The 9,551-nt window shown below is 38.8% G+C and overlaps 1 long non-coding RNA gene across 1 annotated transcript; it reads left to right on the forward strand.

Moving 5' to 3' along the window:
* The first annotated feature begins 3,882 nt into the window (after positions 1–3,882).
* Positions 3,883–4,819, forward strand: LOC124868869. Its single transcript, XR_007038418.1, has 2 exons — positions 3,883–4,317; positions 4,395–4,819. It is a non-coding gene; the product is annotated as an uncharacterized LOC124868869 (long non-coding RNA).
* Positions 4,820–9,551: the final 4,732 nt, after the last annotated feature.

Consider the following 9,551-nt stretch of genomic DNA (forward strand, 5'->3'; position numbering starts at 1 on the left):
TATGCATTCAATTAGTTCACAATTTTATTGTCACATTATATGTTTATCTATTATTTATTGATGTAGATACTTATTTCATAATGTTTCATTTATTTATTTAATTTTGAACACTTTGGCATTCCATACAAAACAGCTAAAAATTCTCTCACTAAACCAACTTTTAATAACTTATCTAACTTGTATGAGTAACATATATCCTAGAGCACATCTTAAGAAAGGTTCTCCTCTCAGTCTAGCTGTGTATTCACTCAGCACATTTCTAAAGAGACCTCAATTTGATTTGTACTGATGGAAAACAATCTGGCCCAGCATTGCTTATTTGTAGTAAAACAAAGTCCATCTCTGCTTCCAGAGCAGTCTAACAGCTCATTATGTTTTCAAGCTTAGGATAAAACACCCTTGTATTATTTATTATTCCCACTGAAGAAAATATTGACGCAGTCTACAAACATCAGCACCAAAGCTGATGCAAACTCACTTCTGCATTGACATCTTCCTTTTCTTTTTTCCATGAAATCATTAATTATTCTGGGTTTTTTGTTCTCTTTTCTTTTTAAATAAATAAAAAAGAAGTCCAATCACACATGTGGGAATTTATAGAAACTCTCTGTGCCCATGTGGCTATGGTGGGTTATCCTGGCAATTACTCCTGCGTCACTGATGATCAGACTATTACGGGACAGGCCTTTTAAGCTGCTTCAGTGGTTCAGTCATGGAAGTACCATAAGGCAGCTTTCAGGAAGTTGCATTGGAGTATTAATCATTGTTAGGCCACAGATGGATGAAAAAACAGCCTCTAATTTTGTCCAATCAGCTTCAATCTTTTATTGAAATGTCATTGAAGAAGAGAACGATGTAATGTTTGCAGACAATTGACATAGTTCTCAGCTCTCAACTACGACAGCAAATGAAAACAGTACTGTCTGTAGTCATAAACTGATGAAAGTAGAATAAGTAACAACTCCGAACACCTTCACAAGCTGATCCAATCCAATACTGAACAGCGTCAATGCAGCCTTCTGAAGTTCTCAGTGTCAGACTGATGTTTATCCACATACTGTGTGCCACACTTTGTGTTTGCACTAAAATGAACATTCAGAGATGCTCATGATCAAACAGTCAGTCAGTCAGTCATTTTCTACCGCTTATTCCATAGTGGGTCACAGGGGAGCTGGTGCCTATCTCCAGCAGTCTATGGGCGAGAGGCAGGGTACACCCTGGACAGGTTGCCAGTCCATCGCAGGGCAACACACATACAACCATACACACACTCATTCATACATCTAAGGGCAATTTTAGAGTTACCAATTAACCTAACAGGCATGTCTTTGGACTGTGGGAGGAAGCCGGAGTACCCGGTGAGAACCCACGCATGCACGGGGAGAACATGCAAACTCCATGCAGAAAGATCCCCAGCTGGGAATCGAACCCAGGACCTTCTTGCTGCAAGGCAACAGTGCTACCAACTGCACCACTGTGCAGCCATGATCAAACATTTATGTACAAAAATCAGTTCCAGTGTTCTGTGTCGATGCTTTAAACACAGAGTTAAATTGTCTTTAACAGATGTTTTTTTCTTCTTTTTTTTAGGTTTGATTTGTTATTTTTAATTGTTTAATAAGGGATGTTTCTGAATGATGTCTTGTGTACATTTTTCTTATATTGTGCTATATTGTGTAACAGATTACAACAGACACTGATTTTGTATTTTTCATCAACAAAGTAATTACATTACTATATATTTGACAATATTTGTTCTTTTATAGTTTTCTCTGTAGTGTTGTAGGTTTGCACTTTTAATGGGTTTACATGCAAAATACATGCACAAAGGTACAAAGGCAGAACAATATGTAAAGTGAATAGCACTGATTATCTTTCTTCATCATGGTACCTGTTAGTGGGTAGGATATATTAGGCAGCAAGTAAAAATCTTTTCCTCCAAGTTTATGCACTAGAAGCAGGACTGAGTGAGGTTGACAAGGGCCACGTTGTGATAGCTAGATTGCTGGGTCGGTGGATCTCTAAACGGCCTTTTTGGGGCTGCATAGCTGTAGATCAGTCTGGGTAGTCATGCTGACTCCTGTTAACTGCAGAACGTGCAAACAATGCACCCTTAAAAATAGGAACTGGATAACACTGATGGAAGATGGTGGCCTGGTCTGATCAATCACCTTTACTGTAACATTACATGTTTGGTTGCAAGGTACGTCACTTGCAAGGTAACACCAACACCTGGGTGCGCTGTGGGAAGAAGGCGAGTCAGCATAGGCAGTGTGATGATTCAAAAAAATGTGATATACTGGAAATCATCTTGCAGCAGAATTATTTGCCTGGCCACAAAGCAAATTATGCGTCACCAAAGGTTTGAGGAGCACAAGTTTGAGGTGCTCTCTTGGCCTCCAATTTCCCCAGATCTCATTCCAGTCGAGCATCTATGGGATGTGTTAGACAAACAAGTTCGATCCAACAAGGCCCTATCTAGAAACTTTCAGGACTTAAAGGATCTGCTTCAAACTTCTTGTTGACGGATACCACAGCACGCTTTCAGATGTCTGGTAGGATCCATGCTTCAAAGGATGAGACTGGATGAGACTTTTGGATGCAACCAACACATTGTTTGTGATCATAATGTTATGCCATATCGGTGTATGTTCCATTATGTTTAACTTTGCACTACTGAAATCTCCAGCCTTCTTCACCCTGCACTTGCTTTCCTGAAGGAGAAAATAAAACATAAAGTTGGTTTCAGTCAAAACTTGCATGTGGCACACCGACAACTTCTCCTATGAAATAGTGTGAAAAATTGCATTTCTGAATAAATGTAAACAATTACAGTAATTATCTGTTGTGTGGGGTCTATTAGAAGCACTTCAGGGTCAGGTAAAAAAAAGAGAAATACCTGCAGCAGTTTCTGCAATTCTACTAGTTGTTTTTTGCATCATGTATGATCAAAGTTCAACTTTTGCCCCATAGTCAATTTGAAAATCCACAGTAGCTCTTTAATTGGCTGCTTTTGAACAATACTACTCTGCACTTCCAAGATAAAAGCCGGGCTGTGCAGGACGTATAATCCTAAAAATACTTTGTTTTTTCAAATGCTACCCAGCCGTTCATGTGCATGTGTTCATTTTGACTATAGTCCTGTTAAATAGATGTTATAGATCTACAGGTAGAAAAAGGTTTAATGAAATTCGAATGGAGGATCAGTTTGATTAGACTCCCAAATGTATTCAAACTTGAAAGGTTAATTTCTTTCAAAACATAGATATTTATAAATAAATTATGGCGGATGTGCAAAGCTAGATTGAAATAGGAGTGACGATCTATTTTTGCCTGTTGTGAAATGGTTTATGCATCTGGACTGAAAGAGTTTTTGTATGTCTCCTCTTTGGCCAAGGAAGCTCTGATGGGGCTGCATAATGGGAGCAGCTAAAAGGCCATCTAAATGATTTCTGAGAGATTCTTAGGAGGCCTTTCTTCTTTTGGGTTGGAAAATAATCACCCGAGGTTAGCATTTGCTTTGAATAGATCATCAGTGTTCACAGCACATCCAGTATATAAGAAACATCATGTGTGTCAGCGGTACACTGTCACTCCTTCATGAAAAACTAACATCAGTCACAGAGTTTAAAGATCGTTCGCAGCTTTTTCTGTGCATCCTGATTGTATGAGTTCTGCTTTTGCATTTTTTTTCCACCTCACTGCCTGTGTTTGGCTCAGTGCTGTAGGCTTTTGTCACAGCTGGATCAATGCAGCTTTTAAAGTTTGATGCAGCTTTGATTCACTGACGCCTTCATCGAAAAAACAGAGAGCCAATGAAATCAACAGTATAAAACAAAAACAAAGCCTTTATGAGTTTGACTTGGATATGCAACATTTCTCAATAGTCCCATCAGAGAGAACACTCGCTGATTTACTGTTAGGAGAGGAACCTGAGTAAAAGGTTTCAAAGTGTGATCCCAGTGGGGCTTCAAAAGCTTCTAAGGGGCGATGTATGAATGAAGCTAAGGAAATTACCCACCAGCTATCAAAAGAATAAATGTATCTTTTGTGGCTCATAAGCTCAGAAGCTCTGTTTAATGAGAGCATTTAAACTACATACCATTGTGTAGCACACATATTGTCAGGATCTGGGTTTGTGTGTGTGTGTGTGTGTGTGTGTGTTTGTGTTTTTTGCTACATGTGCTCATTCCCAGGTGGTGCTGGAGCTCTCAGGTGTGCTGGATGACAGGTGCGACTTGTTCCACTGATTACCATGAGGAATACTTAAGCAGAAGGCTGCCAGAATGTCAATGCGAGAGTGTTTTGCCACCAGTGGTACTAACTTGAGCCACCCTCTAAGTCTATGCTTCGTTCTTTGGCCTTCGATTAACTTTGTTTTTGCTCTTCTGCAGATTTTGAAAGCCTATGCTTTGGATCTATGTCACTATGCTTTGAGGATTGCATATCCTATCTTCTGTCTTCGCATCAAGCTGGCAGCTTTCCTGCTCTCTATGTCTCCTGAGCCAAGCCACAAGCGTACCCTGTCCACCCTCCAACGTAAGCCACCACACATCAAACTAATACCTTTGCCCCAAGCTCGCACTGAACAGCACCAACTGAACTCTCAATGGATATTCCTGCCTAAGACCTGAATCTCATTCCCCCTGGCGACCTGACCATTGTTACCCAGTAAGCCGATCTCTGCATCTTGTTAATCATTTATTCTTAGTTTCGTTATCCCTTTCGTTACCCGTACTCATCCATTCTCTTCACGTCTTTCCCTACAGCGAGATTCTTGTCAGTTTTTGTTTGTTTCAATAAAATGGTCTTTCTTTTACTTCTCCTGAGTGTTCTCTGTACGTGGGTCAGAGCTATTTCGAATACAATGACACATATCTTAAAAGCAAGGGAATCACACAACTTTAGAAGACAGTTATTTCCTTTGCTTTACAGCATTTCTGTCACTCCAGCGTTATATGTAAATTGTGCATAGATTCTATCATTCTAGGATCATAAAGAGTTATTAAACCCACAGTTGCCTTCAGATCTCTGCTTTATGGAAAACCAAAACTAATTCCTTGCTTAATCTATTTCCACTGCTAGAAAAGAGCATGGCACAACTGCAAATCTACCAAGACGTGTCCGTTACTTTAAACTGACAGGTCAGAAAAGCGGCCAAGAAGTCCATGGCAACTCTAGAGGAGCTGCAGAGATTCACAGCTGAAGTGGGAGACTCTATCAACATGACAACAGATCATTGTGCTGTTCACTTATCTGGGCTGTGTGGAAGAGTAGGGAAAACAAAGGTAGCCATAAAAAAATTCCAGTAACAGTTTCCTCTGGTATAATGAGACTAAAACTTAACTTTTTGTCCCACATCAAAACCTATATGTGGTGGAAAACTATGCACATCAGCCTGAATGCACCACCCTCTCAATGAAAACTGGTGGTGGCAGTATCATGCTGTGGGAATACTTTTCTTCAGCAGGGATACTAGGGTTAGAATTGGTAGGAAGATGGATCTAAATTTCTTAGAGAAAGTCCTGAAAGAAAACTTATTTGAGACTGCAGCCAAAGTTTATATTCAAGCAGGGAAATTACGCTAAGCATAAAAGCAGAGCTTAGGTTAAAGATCATCTGTTGGGAGGGCCCACTGAAGGATCTGTAAGTCCAGAAAACTGATGTCCAATGAGCTTTATCTATTTTGCAAAGAAGAATGGGCACAGGTTCCAGTCTTCAAAAAGCTGACAAAGTTCCAAAAGACAGATTATAAAAGGTTTGCAGCTTTAATGCAGCTAGAATTTTGGCAAAGTATTGACTCAGGGGGACTCAATACCAAATTCACACCACACTTTTGAGATGTCTTTTTCAAATTCCAAAAACTGTATCTTTTTTCTTACACTTCACAAATATGTGCTACTTTATGTTGGTCTATCACATAAAATCTCACTAAAATACATCAAAGTTTGAGCTTGTAACCTCAGTAAATGTGAAAAGTTAAACGGTTATGTAAACTTTTGCAAGATGAGACTTCATACATATGTGGTATAACAAACCTTTGAAATACGTACAGTATGCGTAAAGATGAAATATGGGCTACAGATTTTTCTTCTAGCAACATCATTATCTTATATCCATATTAACTCCTGGGATAGTGAAAAAAGAAAATCTCGGCACTGAGTTTCAGTTATCTGTGAACATTTAATCACAGAATGAAACCATGATGCTATGATTTCAGCTTATGTTTACTATTTCAGTTTGAGTCATTTCAGCTTTTTGTGTTTCAAAACTTTTTTTTAGATCACTGTACCTAAAATATCTCTTTACTTTCTAAACTTTAAGGCTATTTTTAAATGAGCATTGGAGGTTTTAAAACTGTAATTTATGTAAATAGGCAAGGAGATGAAGCACCGTCTAAGCAGTTTCCTTATTTTTTCATCCAGTCTGCCTGAAATACATTATATGTGAAACCAATGGTAAAAACAAGATCCGACAGAAAACATTCCCTGGCAGTCTGCCTCCATAAATAACCCCTTGTTTAATTTTTTTTCTCCTTTCCCCTCCATACCCACAAGGGAAACACACACTTCACCTGTCACTCTCTCACCCAGTTTAGTTTCTTTCTATAAATACATTCATAGAAGACACCTACAAGGTGCAATGAGACTTCCTTACTGGGCAGTTAAATTTAGATCGGAGCAGTATTGACGTCAGACCAACACACACACACACACACACACACACACACACAGACACACAGAGACACACACACACACACACACACACACACACACAAACAGGGTTCATATGAGAAGATCAGTGCATGCACACACAAGCTCTCGCTGCTTCGTCACTCTGTGAATTGGGACTGTCTCAGCAGCAGGGCATTATGGGATAGTTTAGGAGCTTAATGATTTCTGGAGTTACAATACAGCTTGTGAATGAATGAGGGAGAAGCAGAGACACACATAGAGATCCACACATAATAATTAAATTTCCTTTTTGTCACGTTCAAGTTTAAACTTTCAGAGCATGTAAGGATTTAGTTTTTGACTGAATCTGTCAGTTGACCTAAAGTCTTCATCATGTGTCTCCTGCCATCTTCTGCCATGAACATTGCAAGGTATAAAACAACAAAACAATGCTTTCCTTTTCTTTATACCAGAACATTTACACCATTTTAGTCACTCCAGCATTATAGGAAAATTGTGCAGAGATTCTATCATTCTAGGATCATGAAGAATTGGCTATTAAGACCATAGCTGCATTCAGATCTCTGCTTTATGGAAAACCAAAACTAATGCCTTGCTAAATCTATCTCCACTGCTGATAAAAAATCTGATCAAGGACATCTCCAACTGTTTTGATGTCAGATAGGGTCTTTGATCAGTGCAAGTTGCGCACTGTTGGAAATATATGCATTCAGGACATGTTTGCTTTGCTTTGGAAAGCTTCAGATGGAATCTGGGCCAAAAAGAAAGACATCTCTGTAAAACAAAACTTTGTAAAAAATATGTCTTAATTCAGAGTGAGCAGCTCAGATAAGCAGCAGCTCATGCAGGAAAGATCTGCGGTTTGATTAATGCCGACCCAAGGAATCCATCTGCATAATCCTTGCAGGTTCGCCTGGGTCCAGTCTCCAGTGATCTATAGATGAGCGGTGGGGAACAGCTAGCACAGGTACCAGTAATTATGAACTTTGTAAAAACAGGTTGGGAACACATTGAAGACAGTGTCTTGGAATCTGGAAAGAGGAATAATAACACAGAATTATTTCCATAACTGCCCCTTTCCTCCGATCCTGTATGAGGATGGCTGCAGGTCTCCTTGTGGCATGGCTGAGCAGCTTCCTTTATCCTGAACACTTTACTATTACAGTTATGCTGAAAACCTGAAAACCTGCTGAGGTCCTTAGTCTTTCAAAGCCTGACTACACCCTAACACCCCTTTACTGTTCTTCACAGGTATGCTGCCACATTTTCATCCCTAATATTTGTGATTTTGCTTTTGACGCGCAGTGATCAATATCTAATTTATTTTCCTTGTGTTTCTTTTTTCTACTAACTTTCCCTCAGTTTCCTTAGAGCCTGTTTCCCCTCAGCTGCAACATATTCTGTTGATTACCAAAACCTGCCTCTTGTCCCAGCAACCAACATCCCCAGGACTGAGGTATCTATGTGTCAGTCACACTTTGCAAGGGCTTATGTTACTCGGCCTGGTCTTTGTGGTCTACCTATTCTGTTAACATGTCAGTTTTTTACATGAGACCCTCAACAGTTCTGATGCCACCTCTGTGTCTTCTACATTAGACTGTAAGTTTTGGTTTTGCAAATAAATCTCATGAAAATGAGCTTTCTTTGCTCCTGTTGCCTTTGGGTTCTCGATCATGACACTTTATGATTCTTACACATACATTATTCGCAAATTGCAGACCATTGTATGTCTGTCACACTAAATATCGTAAACCTTTAATTTTAATATGATTTGGGTTCAATAAATTAATGTTTTAAAATTTTTTATGCATGTTGTCTCCCCTTTTTGATGTGTCACAGCAGATGGTCATTATCACCGAGCCACGTTCTGCTGGAGGCTTCTTCCTGTTCAGAAGAAATTATTCCACTGTTGCCACATGCTCAGTGTGAGGAGTTTTTGCAAAGTGAACAACTTTATGTTTCGGGCCTCTGATCCAATGTGTTGTGGGTTCCTCTGGGTTTTTGGGGCACATGCCACTAGAAGGAGACCCTGGGACAGACCCAGAACTCAATGTATGAATAATATATACCTCTTCAGGCTTGTAATGCATTGGAATCCCTCAGAATCAGCTGGAAAGTATGCCTGGTGAGAGCAATGTTTGGGTTTTCCTCCTGGGCCTGTTTCTACTTTCTGTGACCTAATCTCAGACAATCATAAGATGATGGATGGATGGATGGATGGATGGATGGATGGATGGATGGATGATTGGACAATTGGATGGAAAAAAAAGCTGTACAGGTCTTTAGGTCCTAATTTGGTTTAGGTCCTAAAATATGAATTTAAATTTCTCAAAGATTTAGTTTTATAAAAAATTCAGCAAAAGTACTTTTTATTGTTTTCATTGATTTACTTTATAGACTTTCCTAAATACAAAAACAATTAAGGCCAGCAACTAAATCAGAAATGAAATAAAAACAAAAGGAAAATATCTGTGGCCTTCCACTGCTCATTTTTTGTCAAATGTTTATAGGATCAAATCCAGATGTGGTTCAAGTAGAACCAATCATGTTTTTAAACTTTTGTATCCAGCATATTTGGACCACCTGTTATCAAATACCACCTTTAAATTTTCTAAGAGGATAGACACAATTCTAAAAAAAGCTGGAGTTTGAATAAAACTTTCAATGAGTCATTTTTAAAACAGGGCCTTGCAAAAAGCATTGTTTAATAAATGTTTGTACACACAAACAAGGAATTTGACTTAGGTTCCACTTTGCTCACAATGAAGAAATTAAGTGTATAAAAAATGAAACAAAATAAAAGTTTTTTTTGTAATGTATTTTTGTATATATATATATATATATATATATATATAT

Source organism: Girardinichthys multiradiatus, chromosome 5 (genome assembly GCF_021462225.1).
Source record: "Girardinichthys multiradiatus isolate DD_20200921_A chromosome 5, DD_fGirMul_XY1, whole genome shotgun sequence".
NCBI classification, from domain to species: Eukaryota; Metazoa; Chordata; class Actinopteri; order Cyprinodontiformes; family Goodeidae; genus Girardinichthys; species Girardinichthys multiradiatus.